General features: G+C 40.3%; 1 protein-coding gene across 1 annotated transcript in view; it reads left to right on the top strand.

Annotated features, from left to right (window-relative positions):
• The window catches only part of CSRP2 (cysteine and glycine rich protein 2), a 59586-nt gene that overhangs the window by 25791 nt on the left and 18836 nt on the right, over positions 1-14959 (top strand). The window lies entirely within an intron of this gene.

Here is a 14959-nt window from a genome sequence, read left to right as displayed (position 1 = left end):
GGCTTGCATTGTTTCCCAAAAGAAATCTGCTGTCAATCTAATCATTTGGGTTTTTTCCTCCGTGGCATTTTCCCTGAGGGTACTTTTAAGATTTTCTCATTATCTCTGGCATTAACGTTTTCTTGTCTGTGCTGAGAATACTCTCTGGCAGTGCTTGCAGCTGCAGTGTCTACCCAAGATAATTTTGCTATAAAATATCTCATTTTAATTATTATTTTTGCATCACTCTAGTATATCTAGTATATAGCTTTGGAAACAAAAGATATCATTCTATTTAGAGCATTCTATTTTTAGTAATGATATTCCCATTTACGAAATATAGTAATTCTCAATCACTGAAAATGTCAAATCCTAGCAAATGTAGCATTCCTATGTGTGATGTTAGCATCGTTATTTAACAATCATTGGTCAAAGACTCGTTTGATGAATCGAATTTTTCCAAAATAGACATTTCTAATGATTTGGATGATTCTATTAGTTCTATTTAGAAATAGCTTCAAGAACAGTTTTCATATTTTATTTTCACATTGAAAATCAGTCTGATTTGCTTCAGCCTTAAAGAATGCATTTACGTAAAATTAAATGAGTGCTGGTAGCAAGCTGCGCTTTGCTTTTCTAAATGTGAAAAGGGTTAAGTAATACGATTATGCTGTTTCTTGGTGTAGGTTTCATGTTTCTTGTTCTTGGAGTTTGCTGAATTTCTTGGATTTGTAGATTTATAGTTTTCATGCAATTCGGAACTTTTTTGAGTATTATTTCTTCAAATGTCATTTCTGCCCTCCATTTTTAGGGACTTTAAGTACATGTATTAGGTCACTTAAAATTATCCCACAGCTCACTAATACTCTATTTTTTTCCATGTTTTTTCCTGTGTTTTATTTCAGATAGTTTGTGTTGCTATGTCTTTAAGTTATTTAATATTTTGTTTTGTAGATCTTAATAGATTGCCTTTTTCATTTCAGACCTTATATGTTTGTCTCTAGTTCAATTTGGGTCTTTAAAAAATATATATCCCATGTATCTGCTTAACATGCACAAGGACTTCTCTATTTTATCATATGAACTTTTATGGAATATAGCTATAACTGTTTAAATGTCTTTGTTTACTTATTCTCTCAGCTGTATCATTTCTGGGTTCTATTTATTAATTTTTCACTTCATTGTAGATTGTATTTTCCTATTTGTTTGTATGCCTGGTACATTTTTATTAGATACTGGTCATTATGAATTTTTCTATCAATATTCTTGAGCTTTGTTCTGGGATGCAGTTATGTTATTTAGAGATAGTTTGATTCTTCCAAACTTTTCTTTTAAGCTTTATTATTCAGGATCAAAGAAGCCTTTAGTTAAGGGCTAACTTTGCTCCTCTACTGAAGCCATAATAGTCTCTGAGTATTCTACCTGATGAATACTCTACCTTTGCTCTGTGAACTAGAAGGTTCATTCTCTCTGGCTGGTGGGAAGTAAAACTCCCCAGCCCTGTATAGGCTGTAGATATTCTTTTCTCTGATCCATTTGGGTGGGTCTTTCTCCAACTTCAGCTAGTTTCCTAAACATCATACACTCATCATTACTCAATTAAAAACTTAAGGGGATCCTTGCAGCTCTCCGGATTTTTTTTGTTTGTAGCTCTCTCTTGTCTGCCTCTCTGCCCTGCAAACTCCAGCCACTTTGGTCTCCCTGCACTCCTAATCCATCTCCTTAACTCAAAGAGATGGCCAGTATCTGCCTGGCCTCCCTCTTCCTGACATCAACCTGGAAACCCTCCCCAGGTAGTAAGCTGGCAGAGTCACAGTAATCATTTCATTTACTTACTATTTCTCAGGGATAACTATCCTGTGCTGCCTCATGTTCAATATCTGAGAACTATTTTTTGTATATTTTGTCTAGCTTTTCAGTCATTTCAGGTAGGAGGGTAAATCTGGTCCCTGTTATCCCTTCTAAGCAGAAAGCAGATGTCTTAGGCTGTCTTAAGCTGGTAGTTCTCAAACTTTAGCTTGCATTAGAATTAACCAGCAGGCTTGTTAAAATACAGATTGCTACATGCTCCATCTCCTTAGAGTTTCTAATTAATGTGTATGGGGCCTGAGAATTTGCAATTTTTGGAGATAGGGTTGGTCTCTGTCCCCCCGGCTGGAGTGCAGTAGCACAATTAGAGCTTACTGCAGCCTCAAACTCATGAGCTCAAGCAATCCTCCCACCTCACCCTCCAGAGTAGCCAGGACTACAGCCACTTGCCATCATGTACAGCTGATTTTTTTATTTTTATAGAAGGGTTTTGCTATGTTGTCCAGGCTGAGAACCTGAATTTCTAACAAGTTCTCAGGGGATTCAGAAGCTTCTGGTACAGGACCACACTTTCAGAACCACTGTGTTAAACTAGGAACTAACAATACCTCAGATGATGTTCATCTATTTATCAGTCATAGAGTGTGAACCACATTCATAGTCAAGCGAAAACCTTAGTCATAGAAATACAGTCATAAGTACTTACATGTTGTTGTTTGAATCCACTGGCAGATGCACAGAATAAGAACTGAAAAGCTGTCCATGCCCTCTTATCTGTTCAATACAGGAAATCAGCTCCGCAGAAATCATGTAGACCAATCTTTCTCAAATGGCTGAGTGCAGTGGCTCATGCCTGTAATCCCAGTATTTTGTGAGGCCAAGCGGGGAGGATCACTTGAGCCTAGCGTTTGAGAGCAGCCTAGGCAAAATGGCAAATCCCCGTCTCTACAAAATGTAACCACCTGTGGTAAAAGCTACTCAGGTGGCTGAGGTAGAGGAATCACCTGAACCTGGGAAGCTGAGATTGCAGTGAGCTGTGATCGTGCAGCTGGACTCCAGCCCAGGGTTGACAAAGCAAGACCCTGTTTAAAAAAAAATTCTTTTCTAAATGATGTTCTCTAGAACATTAGTACTCTATGTGTTGTTAATAAAATTAGGTGCTTTGTGAAAGGTTTGTATAGTCAAGTCGGATTCAGAAGCTGTAATGTTGGGTGGGTTTTATGAACTTTCCAAGAGAAAGATATGATTTGAAGTGTTTCTCAAGCTTATTTTACAACAGAACCATTTTATTCTGCAAAACACGTTATTATCAATTTGAGGAACTCTGATGCTCCTCTGAAGCCAGTTTGGGAAAGACTAAAGCAGACCCTTAGCATTAGTAAGTTTACTGTTTTCAATGTTAACTATTTATGAGAAGTTGCTCCATTGCTGTGGTAATTAGTGAGTCTGCCGGAGCAAGGGGTCACACCTGGGGAGTGACTCACTCCACTGATGAATGAGTGAATGAGCCCCACCCACCACCCACAACACACACTCCAATGTGGCATTCTCATTTGCTGCTCATCATGCGGTGGTTTTTATAGTAATATAAATTAATTCATTAAACCTGAAAAAAATGATAGCTATTGGTTTAAGAAAAAGAAGTGGAGGAAGTTGGGGAGATATCTTAAAAAGTAAGTCTTAGGAAGAAAATAAACATTTGGGGGTAAATTTTTGGGAGATTTGTCAGAGAATTGGATCTAAATGTGAATACAGTCATCCTGTAGCCTATCTGAAAACATAAAAAGTGATTCATGAACTGTTTTAGTAAGAGGTAAAATTTAGCAAGATAAAACATTACATATGCAACTCCTTACTGATACATAATTCAAGAGAAAGCCAGAAGCCTGAGTAGGTGTTTCTCTGAAGTCACAGGTGGTGAAAACATGCATGTGGTACAGTTTGCTTCTAGAATTTAAAGAAGAGCTTTCTTTACATACTCTGATGTTAACAAGGGAGGAGATGTGTCCTTAGCCACAGGAAACATTTCCCCCTGAGCTAAGGACTTCACAAAAGAAAATGTCTGAGAAATAAATTTTATGTCTTAGGACACATAGAAAGTTATAGAGGAAAAAAGTGCTGTGAATCACAATGATTCTTTTAAAAGACTCTAACTCGAGGTCTCCTATTAACCCTTTAACAGCCTGCATAGGGATTTTCTCCCATAATTAACCAATCTTACCCAGAATCTGCTATGTGCCAGGTGGTGTGATAGTTAAAGAGGTTTTCGGTGTAAAGAAGTCAATTCCCTGCCTGCAAGGAGCTCACAGCCAGCCACCTGATTCACCTGCCTGCTCTCCCAAGGACGAACCACTATGAACTACTTGTGAACTACCACAGCCAGACTCATCTGCCATGGATAGGTTTCAGTAGTGTCCCCACCCAAAATGCCAACTCTAAAGGGCAGGTATTGAATCTATCTTGCTAAACTTTATATTTGTGGAATACGTATTTATTGTTTAATGAACATTTTAAATAATGAATTTGAAAACAACCCACATGTTTAAATATAGTGGAATGGCTAAAAAAGAGTCAGTTAACACGATGAAATACTAGGCAGCAATGAAAATAGAATTAAATAATATTAAGGTGGATAACAGACAAGATAGCACTGTACCAACTGTATCAGTTATGGACAGTATTCTGAATTTGGCTTCTTTGGGTCTTTGCTCCCTGTGTTTGGAAAGGCTTTTCCTTGACAATATCTGTTGGTGTCATCTCTCTTTAAGGCTCAGTTGAAATACCACATCCTTCCTGAAGTATCAAGACTTCCACATCCCTCTATCCTCAGAATCAACCTCTTTCTGTAGAATATGCTGATAAGTCCCACCCCTATACCTCCAGCTTTACCTTCAGTATTTTCAACAAACAGCTGCTAGCAGCATCTTTGACGTAGAGCTTCCTCCACACCTGGGAGAGAACTCTGCTCACTTGCTTAACAGACCAGAAGCGCTGACAAGTAATTCCCTCCAGAAGCCTCTGATCCAAGACAGATGGAAGTTGGTAAATAAAGGCCTCAGCCCCTTTGCTCCTTGGGTAGAATAACTCTAAGTTTTAGTCCATATTATTTCCCAGGTTCCTCAGGGGATTAAGCTTCAGGCAGCCACAGTGGCAACTGGCTTGATGGCATGCCTGCTATTGGCCACTTTCCCTTACTCTTCCCGACCCCCTGCCTCCCTAAGCTCCCAAATCAAACTGCCTGCTCTTGCAAGATCATCTCCCCATCTGAGTTCCTGTGTTCCCATATAAGTCCTACATTATCCTCTATATTGCAAGGTTTTGTGAATGTTTTGGCTCTCCTAACTAAACTGTGAACTGTTTGAGAGCAGAAACCTTTGATTGCTGTATTCCTCAAAGCCTGACAATATATGTGGCACATAGCAGGTGCTTGAACAAACTAGGTTTAATCAAATTGAGAATTTTTAGAAGAAAGACATTATAGAACTCCAACGCTGAAATAAATAGTTCACAGTATTCTTTGTGGCATTAAATATATCAAATGATTTAAGCCAAGTTTTATGAATCATAATTATATATTGATTTCAAAAATCTCATAAACTACTGTTCCAAGTTGAAAATGAGACTTCAAGGTGAAGCAATGGGTTGAATATATTTTAGCATTTTGTATTTGAAAAACATCAGCACCTTTTAAGGGAATTTGATTGGTGGAGATTTTAATTGATTTGGTATCCCTTAACATAGTATTCAAAGACCCCTAGGGTCTAGTTCTCCCCTCCTCTTCCAGCTTTATCTTTCATTCTGTTTCACTATTCCTGGGTATAAGGTTGTGTGATCTTCATGCAAATAATCTATAATTCAAATTTATCTTGCTTATTAACAAAACTGTCTAATGCCATTGTGGACTTTGTAAGAAAATCATCATTGTTTTAATATGAGCAATGAGAGACATGAGATGAGGGGGCGAAAAGACTCCAAGGAGGAAAAAGACTTCTCCAGATAATTCCCTGACATTATTATATTGTCTGAGTCTCCACGAAGAAACTGATTCAAATGTCTAGAACTTTGATGACATGATCTGAATTGGAATATGGTTTACATGCCCTTAAAAGTTATTTTCAAGATCTAATTCTGTGGCCTGTACTTGAAGACAGACATCTTCTGACACAGAAAGGAGGGATAGTACCTTTATGTCAGGTAAAATCATAGGCACAAAAATAATAAGCATCACTCTTAAGTAATTATGCAAGTAATATTCATTCATGGTGGAAAACTTGCTCAATACTGAGAACCAAAAACAAGATAAAAACACAACAATCCTGATCAAAGAAAAGCACTTCTAAAATTTTAGTGTATACTTTTCAGACTTTTTATTTATTTGTTTGTTTGTTTGTTTGTTTATTGAGACAGAGTTCACAGTCACCCAGGCTGACATGCAATGGTGCAATCTCAGCTCACTGCAACCTCCACCTCCTGAATTCAAGTGATTCTTCTGCCTCAGCCTACCAGAGCTCGCCACCACACCCAGCCAATTTTTTTTGTATTTTTAGAAGAGACAAGTTTTCACCATCTTGGCCAGGCTGGTCTCAAACTCCTGACCTCATGATCCGCCAGCCTTGGCCTCCCAAAGTGCTGGGATTACAGGTGTGAGCCACGGTGCCCTGCCCAGACTTTTTATAGAGTATATTTTTATATATAGAAAAATGTGTTCACAGTGTACATACAATTTTTTTTTTTTTAGATAGAATCTGGTTCTGTTACCCAGGTTGCAGTACAATGGTGCAATCTCAGCTCACAGCAACCTCCACCTCCCAGGTTCAAGCAACTCTCCTGCCTCAGCCCCCCAAGTAGCTGAGATTACAGGTGTGTGCCACCATGCCCAGATAATTTTTGTGTTTTTAGGAGAAATGGGTTTCACCATATTGGCAAGGCTGGTCTTGAACTCCTGAACTCAGGTGATCAGCCCACCTTAGCCTCCCAAAGTGCTGGGATTCAGACTTGAGCCACCGCATCTGGCCTGATCTCTCCCTTTTTGCCCAGCAATGTAACATGATGTTGCAGACACTACACACAGGGTCACTTAACACCCACTCACTCTTTGAACACAGCTTCCTGTGCTCCAGAGGCTAGACAGTCAAACATTTCTAAAACTCTCTTGCAGCTTGAGTTCCACACATAACATAGTTTCCACCAAGCCCTAATGGAAGATATCCTGAGCCAGATTTGGAAGGCAAATAAGCAACACAAGGGGCTGGCATGGTCACGGATGGCAGATCTAGTAGCTGGAGTAGATGGTCTACTCTCAGGCCCAGCTTAATAGATGTTAAGAGGCAAGTACAGGTATCAGCTCTGCCACTCTGGGGTCAGGCACAGACCCTGACTCTATAACATCATGTGTCTCCTTATTCCTCTTATAAAGTCTGTTATTTTCAACTAAGAACCCTGATGGATACATGTGAACACTTTGCCTTATCGAAAAACATGTGACTACAATATTATACAATTGCTACTAGTGGAATCATAGAATCCTAGAGCTGAATGGGACCTAAGTGATCAGCCAGACAGGAAAATTAAGCTCAAAGAAGTTAAATAGCTCACCCAAGGTAAGACCACGTGTCTTGCCTCCCCATTCCCACTCTGCTTAAGGAATTTATGCCAATGTTATGCCCCAAAAGGAGGTGGGACAAATGGCTGCCTGGCTGTGCTCCAAGTTAGACTTTGGTATTTTTGTGTTAGCATAATGTGACATGCTCATCCATCATCTGGCAGGCTTTAGCCCCAAGAGGATTGTCAAAATGTGATGCCTTTTAAATGTGTTTGCATCCTCTTGGCATCCACCTCATGCTGCACCCCCACCTCCCCTCAGCAGAAGCCCCAGCCCCAGCCCTGCTCCCCTAGTTGAAGACCTGCTCAAATTCTGCGTGGTACTCTTCCTTGTCTTTTTTTTTTTTGAGATGGAATCTTGCTCTGTCGCTCAGGCTGGAGTGCAGTTGCATGATCTCAGCTCACTGCAACCTCCACCTCCTGGGTTCAAGCGATTCTCCTGCCTCGGCCTCCCAAGTAGCTGGGACTACAGGCATGTGCCACCATGTCCAGCTAATTTTTGTATTTTTAGTAGAGATGAGGTTTCACCATATTGGCCAGGCTGGTCTCAAACTCCTGACCTCGTGAACCACCCACCTCGGTCTCCCAAAGTGCTGGGATTACAGGCGTGAGCCACCATGCCCGGCCTATTACTTGTCTTAGACTTCATCTCAGTCACCTATGCTGTGCAGGTCTCCTCAGATTGGAAAGATCTATGTTCAGTTTGCCCAAAGAGTTGCTCCCAAGGAGCCAGCAATCTTTAGTGTCTTTAAGCAAAGGTACTTTCTTCACTCTGCTAGTATAACAGGAAAGAATCATTGTTCAAAGGCCACATTCTGCAGAGAAAAGAGTGTGAGGTTTGGATCCAGACTGGATTTGAATCCCAGTTCTGCCACTTACTAACTATGGGGCCTTGGACAAGGTATTCAGTCTCCATGAGCTTCACTTTCCTCACATGTAAAATGGAAAGAAAGATAACCTTACAAGGACAAGAAAACAATATTCCTACAATGTTTGACATGCAAGGAACATTCCATCAATAGTCATTGCCATTTGGTTGAAACACATGTTGGCTTGAAGAACGGCCAATGGTGTGTACTTCGGCCCATTCTCATTTATGGTTTTTCAGCTGAATTTGGATGGATGATCACTCCACAATAACCTGATACCCTTTCACAGAGGATACAGATCATTTTGCAAGTCCATATGTGTGCACACATACACACACACAAGATGTAGATATTGAGCTCATACCCAGCCATTAACAGGTCAGCGGAGTGTGGTTCTGCTGCACTCTGAACTCTTACAACGAAGTGAACTCAGGGACAAATAAATCAGCAGCTTGAGTCTTTTTCTGTTAGTTTGTTTATTGAGACAGAATCTCATTCTGTTGCCCAGGTTGGAATGCACTGGCCTAATCTTGGCTCACTGCAACCTCCGCCTTCCGGGTTCAAACAATTCTCATGCATCAGCCTCCTGAGTAGCTGGGACTAAGTAGCTGGGACAACAGGCCTGCACCACCACACCCGGCTAATTTTTGTATTTTTAGTAGAGACGGTTTTTCACCATGCTGGCCAGGCTGGTCTAGAACTCCTGGCCTCAAGTGACCTACCTACCTCAGCCCCTCAAAGTAATTTTAACACATAACATCATTTAAGAATTAGGAATGGGAGTTAGGTATTCCCACAATCTCTTTGGAACAGTGTAAGTAAAAACTGTTTAAAGCAAAATCTAAGCCAGCACTCCTTAAAAACATGTACATACAGAATTTATACAAGCTTTTTTAAAAAAGGCATTAACCTTTTTCCCGTAGTTCAACACTTTTCTCATGAAGCGAGAGCTACAGACGTGACAGTTCGTATTTTCTTTTACAAGAAAAGGTTCATTTTATGAATGATTTTTAATCCCATATGAGGATTACACAAAAATCCTGGCAGGCATATACCATAAATGATTAACTGCCTATCAATTATAGCATTATGTATTGTTTCCAGAATCTTGTTCTTTTCATCATTTCCCAAATACACACACACACACACACACACACACACACAGTTTTAAGTGGAAATTTTTATGAGATTTTCTCTGGAGCTTGCTCAATGATCAAGATATATATATGGAAATGTCATTAACTACATTTAAAATAAAATTTACACTTAATTTTCAAATCCTGAATTAGAGTAATTTTCCAGTTAGTCTTTTCCTGAACGGGGGGAGAAACCAAAATCTTTTGATAAGCTTGATTGCAAATTGTAAAAATCTGTCTTAAAATTTGATGGATAAGTATTCATTCATTCATTCATTCATTGAGACAGAGTCTTGCCCTGTCACACAGGCTGGAGTGCAGTGGCAGCATCTCCCCTCACTGCAACCTCTGCCTCCCAGGTTTAAACAATTCTTCTGCCTTGGCTCCCCAAGTAGTTGGCACTACAGGCACACACCATCAGGCCCGGCTAATTTTTGTATTTTAAGTAGAGATGGGGTTTCATCATGTTGGCCAGGATGCTCTGGGACTCCTGACCTCAAGTGATTCACCTGCCTCGGCCTCCCAAACTGCTGGGATTACAGCAGTGAGCTACTGTGCCCGACCTACATTTATTTTTGTATAATCTTTAGCAAGAATTTCAGAATCTATGTAAAAGCTAGAAAGTAAACACATATATACTTTATTTTTGTAAAACGGTATATCTTATCACAAGTGAAATAATAAAAAACATTATTTAGTGCATCTGTTGCTCACATTACAGTTTTTTGGGGGAGAAACTAGGCTTTCTAGTGGTGGTAGCATTGAAAATTTCTTCCCATTTATCATTTGAGCAGTAGCTAGAGACAGAAGTTAGCATTTGTGAGAAATTTCAGAAGTGTCATCCTTCTAAAATATTTCATTCTGTGCATGTGCACACAATCATACGTTTACTCAATGTTGTCCAATAACCAAGAGTATGGTAAGAACTGAAAAATGGTCATTGGTTTGGCAATTAGGAACTCTCCAATGACCACAGTGAGAGTCACAGGATCTCTCACGAGGTTGCAGTCAGTATCAGCCAGCGCCGGAGTCATTTCAAAGCTTGACAGTACTGTAATATCTCCTTCCAAGCACACTCATATTTTTGTTGGCAGGAGGCTTCAGATCCTCTGGGACTGTTGACCATAGGCCACTGTACTTCACTGCTTGAGTGTCCTCCTGACATGGCAGCTGACTTTCCCCATAGCAGTGATCACACACACAGACACACACACACACACACACAAGTTGGCAGGGTGCTGGAGATGGGGAAAGTGGATAAGAGAAAAGGATGGGGGAAGAATGAGGAGAAAGTTGTCACAAAGCATTTTTTCACTTAGTCTCAAAATCATGCACTTTATTCTGCTTTCTAGAAGCAAGGCACTAAATGTAGCCCACACCCCAGGGGAAGGGCATAAATTAAATTCTGCCTATTGAAGGGAGGAGTAACAAAGAATGCATGGACATGATTTTAAACCACCACAGTATTTTGGAGTCCTAACAGTAAGTAACAGAAAATCCATCTCCAAATGGATTAAACAGCAATGGGAATTCATTGGTTCCTGTAATGTAAAAATCCTGCAGATCGGTAAACTTAGTGAATACTTATTCAGAGCTCTATTTCTCTGTCCTCCTCTCTGTGCCAAATTATCCTTGGCCAGCTTGCTAGCAAAAATGACTGCAATCACTCTAAGGCCTCCTCCAGGCACATAGCACATTCCAGTATAGGCAAGCTTGGCTCTGACTCTACACCCAGCAGAGTTCTGAGATTCACCCTGATTGGATGGGCTTAGGTCACATGCTTAGCCTCCCCAAGCTGGGGCCTCGAATGCCTTGACTGGATCCACTGCTTCACCCTGAACCAGGACCATGCCTGAAACCACCCAGAGAGGAATGGATGCTAGAGAGGCAATCACAAATACCTACTACACAAGTCAGGGACATTTATGTCAGCTTTTAAAAATATGGGGTGAATAGAATTTTTGTCATTTGAAAGGAAAGAAAGCAATAGAGACAGAAATTGAAGAGCAAGGGAGTACAGTCATGTGCCACTTAAAGACTTTCAGTCAACAACAGACCACAAATAGGATGGTGGTCCTGTGACACTACAATACTGTGTTTTTGCTGTATCTTTTCTAAATTTAGATATGTTAAGATACACCAATACTACTGTGTTGCCATTGCCTATGGTGTTCAGTACAATCACATGCTGTACAGGTTTGTAGCCCGTGAGCAATAGGCTATAACATAGGCTATACTGCCTAGGTTTGTGTAAGTACACTCTATGATGTTTGCACAAGGGTGAAATTGTCTCATGATGCATTGCTTAGAACCTGTTCCCCTAAAAAATGCCAAAGAAATGAATCAAAAGCCTAGGCAGAGTGGACACTGTTGGTAGGGAGTGAGAGCACCATTTGCTCCTCCAAGATCAGGGACAGCAAGCACAAACATAGGAGAAAACATGGATGCTTTCAGGCAAAGTGGAGGAAGGTTGAGGAAGTGTTGGTGGGTGGCTGTAATGTGAATGAAGGAGAAGAAGGTGATGTCACCAGCTGAAAAAGAGGGAATCGGCTGTCTGGGAGGTTAATGGTGTCTTTCTTACTAACAGAGCTAGAAAAACTGCTGTAATAAGAAAACAGAAGCAGAGCTCGAAAAGAGAGAAAGCTCTGGTCAAAAAGAAGACGTAAATAACAGCGTAATAGAAGATAATAACACTGAATAAAATAGTACCTACTGCAGAAAGAGAGTTAGGAAATGAAACAAGTATGAGAAAGTAGGAGTTTGTGGCAGGTTAAAAAAAGCAACTATGAAAAATATCAAGAATAAAATTATCTACCTTCCAACATTTTAGCATCTATAACTTATCTTATTCTTTTCTCTGTTAGATAATACATCACAGAGTATTAGGGTTAAGCATGAGTAATTTTTAATTCCCACCACTGCTGCTAAATCTTAGCTAAGAAATAACGTAGAAAAAACTGCTTCTTTTTGTGTTATTAAATGTGTAGGTTAACAAAGTGCAAATTTTTTCCCTTTATTTCACACTAAAATTATTATAATAAAACATTCCTCTTCAATTTAGCCATTCCGCCTTCTGGGAAGAAAGCCTTGCCCTAAAATAAAGAGGCTTTGTGTTTAAATTCACCCTCATCTGATTCAGAGTTTTGTTTAGAAAAAGGGACATGAAATAAAAATATTTTTTAAATCTACGTTTGAAGCACAAAGTCATAACGAAAGGCAACAACCTCAGTTCAACTTGCCTTAGGACAGTGACCTTGAGAGGGGGCTTTGATTTGAAGCTGGTTGATGAATTCCAGAGAATAGAGTTGTCACAAGTATAATGTACATTTTGAGTGGGAAAAAGAAACAGCCTGCTGGACACATTTAGCCTTCAATTCTGCCTATTACAAGGTTGAAGGGTCAAGCAGACCAGGACCATGTGGACTTAAGAAAGATTTATCCTTCTCCAAGAGGACACATTTCTCCCACTAGCCTTCTCCAGGCGTGCAGATGCTTTCTACTGAAGGCTCTTAATTGTTTTGGAAAACACTTCATACCTTCTTAATACGAAGCCCTCAAGAAGGTAGCATAAGAACTTAGCAAAGCACAATTTCTATTTCCTTTTTGAGAGGCCAAAAGGACATCAAGATATCTTTGCTTAACATAACAATCATCACTTATTCAGTATTTATCACGTGCCAGGCACTATGTTTGGCATTTTACATACATCATCCGATTTAATCCTCATAACACTACAAGGTGTGTAGAATTCTCTTTTTACAGATAAAGAAAGAGATGCACAGAGGTCAAGTATTTAGGCCAAGCTTACAAAACTGATAGGTGGCAGAGCTGTATGTTGAAATCATGCGTGTTTGATTCCAAAGCCCATACTCTTTCTTTAGTACCTTAAAGAATTTCTTCATGTTTATAACTAAAAGAGTCAACAGTTTAACTAGATGTTTAAAGAAAAAATAAATATTTTTAAATGTCGATCATTAAATACAAACACAGATTTGTTCAAAATCACACGTTGTATATCATCCCCAGACTCACTGTGAAATACACAGAGACAAATGCATACAGGGACAGATAGCAGAAATACTTTTAGATCAGAAACAAGCCCAATTTCTTTTTTGTTTTGTTTTGTTTGAGATGGAGTCTCGCTCTGTCACCCCGGCTGGAGTGCAGTGGCACGATCTCAGCTCACTGCAACCTCCATCTCCTGGGTTCAAGTGATTCTCCTGCCTCAGCCTCTGAGTAGCTGGGATTACAGGCGTGCGCCACCATGCCCAGCTAATTTTTTTTGTATTTTTAGTACAGAAAGGGTTTCACCATGTTGGCCAGGCTGATCTCGAACTCCTGACCTCAGGGGATCTGCCTGCCTGGGCCTCCCAAAGTGCTGGGATTACAAGCATGGCCAACAAGCCCAATTTCAAATAAAATATGGCTCTGGAATTTAGGGACAACTCAAGATTGACAGAAAGCAAACAGCTCAGGTCTGGGAGGCCCCTTCCACAAAGAGGCATTGAGAAGAACTCAGGGTAGGAGAGAAAGGGCAGTGGTTTGCTAAAATCCAGGGCTGCAGTGAGACTCACTGATACAGTTTGATTCAGTAGAAGCACTAAGCAAACTTATGCAAGAAAAAATAAATACTGTGAGCAGCTGAGTTAAAGCAAATGTAGACTCTGAGGGACTGAATTTTCCTGTTGGCCCATGAGTCAAGTCACTTACACTAGCTGATATCATGGAAATAAGGATTGCCCATATTTAGAAAAGCTCACAGCAGGCAAGAGTGCTTTCCAGACTCCTGCCACAATATCAGGAGATGTCAATCACCACTATGTGTTTCTGGACAGTACTTGGTGGACAGAGAATAAGGCAGCTATTATAATGTTTATCCTGGATTGGCCCCAGCATATAAAATAAAACAATAATAATATTATAAATCGGTTCTGCACATTGTCATGCTGATATGCGCTCCCTGCACTCTCCTCAAGAGGTCATTTGGCAATGTCCAGAGACTTTTTTATTGCCACAACGTTGGGGGAGGGGTGCAACTGGCATCTAGCGGATGGAGGCCTCCTACAATGCACAGGACATAATAAAGAATTATGCAGTCCAATAGGTCAGTGGTGTGGAGGCTGAGAAACTCTGGACCAGAGGAGGCAATAGCATTTATGGCATGAGGGGCCTTTTTGAACTGCTACTCCGCAAGTATCAGTCTCTGCGATCATTGCTTCTGACACGAGAGGTCATGAGGAGGCCTAGAGTATAAACCAGATAGAGACTGCGTTGTTTATTTTCCTTTTCATCTAAAACAATAAACCATCCTGTAGCTTAGGCAATAGGTCCCTTCGGTTGTCACGGGTATCCTTGTGCTTTTCTGACATCAACACATAGAAATGCAGGGCCCTGTTGCGCCCGGGGTTTCTGCTTGGGTTTAGGTTTCTTATCCCTCAGTATCGCTCTACCCTAGTGGAGGGGAAGAGCGAACTACTTTGGGAATGGGACGTTTTCATAACGTCATTTATTTAGTCTAGATGAGGAATTTTGCTCTTTAAGAACGAGAAAGTTGTGGATTCCCAG

This window comes from Callithrix jacchus, chromosome 9, assembly GCF_049354715.1.
Source record: "Callithrix jacchus isolate 240 chromosome 9, calJac240_pri, whole genome shotgun sequence".
NCBI classification, from domain to species: domain Eukaryota; kingdom Metazoa; phylum Chordata; class Mammalia; order Primates; family Cebidae; genus Callithrix; species Callithrix jacchus.
The sequence above is the reverse complement of the archived record's forward strand: the minus strand, read 5'-3'. Positions and strand labels throughout refer to the sequence as shown.